The sequence below is a fragment of the Arachis ipaensis genome, chromosome B02 (genome assembly GCF_000816755.2).
Source record: "Arachis ipaensis cultivar K30076 chromosome B02, Araip1.1, whole genome shotgun sequence".
Classification (NCBI taxonomy): Eukaryota; Viridiplantae; Streptophyta; class Magnoliopsida; order Fabales; family Fabaceae; genus Arachis; species Arachis ipaensis.
In genome coordinates, this window is record NC_029786.2 from 26931112 (window position 1) to 26933860 (window position 2749).

Genomic DNA, 2749 nt, shown 5'->3' on the forward strand with positions numbered 1-2749 from the left:
CATCAGAAGCAAGTCCCCATTACAGAAGAGGTCATTCAAAAAGTTCTAAGTCTTCCCCCTATTCCAGAAGGATTAGATGCCTTTCAAGAAGCCGCAGTCAAGCGCCAGCTGTACCAATTTGACTGGGACGCCGTTCTCAGAGTTATCGCACTACCTGGCAGCAGATGGATCTACGGATACCATCGTACCCGCCCTAAGGGAATTTCGGCTTCAGCACTTACCTTGGAGGCTCGCGTATGGGCACAGATTATGTCCCATTACGTCTTTCCAAGCACTCACGAGTCCTCCTTCACTACGGACATGGCCGTTCTACTTTGGTGTATCCTTACAGACCAACCTCTGAATCTACCGAGACATATCCGGAATGCCATGGGACACGTACAAATCACGGGCAACTTACCTTTTCCCGCCCTGGTCTCAGATCTTGTCTCAGCAGCTGGAGTCTCCTACAGAGCTGGGGACACCAAAGCCATGCTTCCACGGGATGATCAGTATGTCCTCAACGGGAAGTACCTTAGACTTCCAGCAGCCACTACCAGCCAGCCCACTGAACCAGTTGCAGATATTCCTTCTTCAACACCACAAGCACCTACAACAGCCCAACTGCTCCAGCAGATACTTGAAAAGTTGGATCGACAAGAACAGAAAGCTAAGCTGAGAGAGCGCCGTAACAAGTGCCGATTCACATACCTCAAGGAGCTGATCATGGGAAAATTCAAGGACTCAGATACCCCGGACTCCACTTCTTTTACCAGCACAGGGAGCCATGATGATCCCGACTGTGGAGATACTGCTACCCGCCCACCTTTGTTCTTGACAGATGGTACCGGGGACGGTGCAAAGCCTTAAGTGTGGGGAGGTCGGTCAGTACCTGACTTCTGGAGGTAATTTCTCTTCCCTAGCACCAATAAATTAGGATATTTAGTTAGATTTTTCTTTTATAGAATAGGATAAACTGCATAGTAATAGATTAGTTGCATGCATGTTCTGCTTGATTGAAAAGACAATAAGTTTCTTCTAAGACCTTATCTTTGGAACAAAAAATTTTCACTAATTTTAATTAATTATTTTATGTTAAAATTGCTTGAAGTTGTATTTGGAACATGATTTTTGAGCTAAAGAACACACAACCTGCGAGATTTGAGCCTTTATGAATGGTTATATTATTTAACCATAATTATTTTATTCTTGTGTGTTTACTTCTCTATGATTGTAATCTATATTTTGTTTCATCCTATATGTCCAATGTTTATTATATTTATATGTTTGCATATGATTGAGGCCATTATTTGTTTAGCTCACTAATCCAAATTAAGCCTACCCTTCCAATTACCTTTGTTAGCCACTTTGAGTCTTTAAATCCCATTTTTTCTATATTTTACCACATTACTAGCCTTAAGCGGAAAAATAATTATATATCCCAAATTGAATCTTTGGTTAGCTTAAGATAGAATTGTGTGAGTCAATCAAGTATGGGAAATTGTGGGAACAAAGGATAAAAAGAGAATGAGTCGTGATAATATTATGGGAATTTGGATACATACTCATGTGAAACTATAAGAATTAAAACTCTATGTGCATTGATAAGCTATGTTATTTTTATGTTTCTATGTTTAAAAAAAATCCAAAAATACTCAATAAATAAATAAGGGGACAAAATCACCCCAATGCTAAGTCAAGCATTCAAAGATCAATGCATGTATGATAAAATCAAAATAAAAGGTTGATACATGAGTATGGATGTGAAAGAGATCTCTGGGTAGCTAGGTATGAATTTTAAAAGTTATATAGAATATATATATATGTTATGTTAAAGCTTGGGTTAATTAAAGATTCAATTTATAAGCTTACTTAGCCATATATGTATCCTTGCCCTTACCTTGGCCCCATTACAACCTTGAAAAGACCTCATGATGTTTGCATTGGTATATTAAATGTTGTTAATTGGTTAGGAGAAGAACAAACATTAGAGAGCATGATTAGAGAAGGATAGAGTGATGAACCTATACACTAGAGAGACTAGAGTGTACATACATCATCAGTGAAGGTTCCATGCTTGAATTTCTATGCTCCCTACTTTCATGAGCTATCTTCTTGCATGTTTATCTGTTCTTACTGTATAAAAATTGAGTTAGTAGAATTTGATTTGTAATTGTTTTGAAGAGCTTACTTACTTTTGATCAAGTGGACAAAAATCATATAGTTGCATTCATATATATAGGTTGCATTGCATTTCATAGGTTTTACATGTTCTTACTCATTCATTTTATCTCCTTCAACTAAGCATGAGGACATGCTAATGTTTAAGTGCGGGGAGGTTGATAAACCACTATATTATGGTTTATATTGTGTTTAATTGTGTAGTTTTATCATGATCTTTACCCACTTATTCGTTAAATAAGCATGCATTTATAATTCCTTCCTAAAGTTATTGCATGATTGAAAACTTGCTTCCTAGAGACTTTTAATTATATATTTTATTTCTCCTTTACTCCATTCGATGTCGTGATCTGTGTGTTAAGTGTTTCAGGCTTTATAGGGCATGAATGAGTTGGAGATTGGAAAGGAAGCTTGCTAAAATGGAAGGAACACAAGAAATTGAGGAGATGACCAGCGAGAAGCGATGCGGCCGCATGAATCATGCGACCGCGCGAAAGAAAGGAAATCACAGTGACGTGGCCGCATGGATGACGTGACCGCGTGGCATGGAATAGCACGAGTGACGCGGCCGCATGGATGACGCGACCGC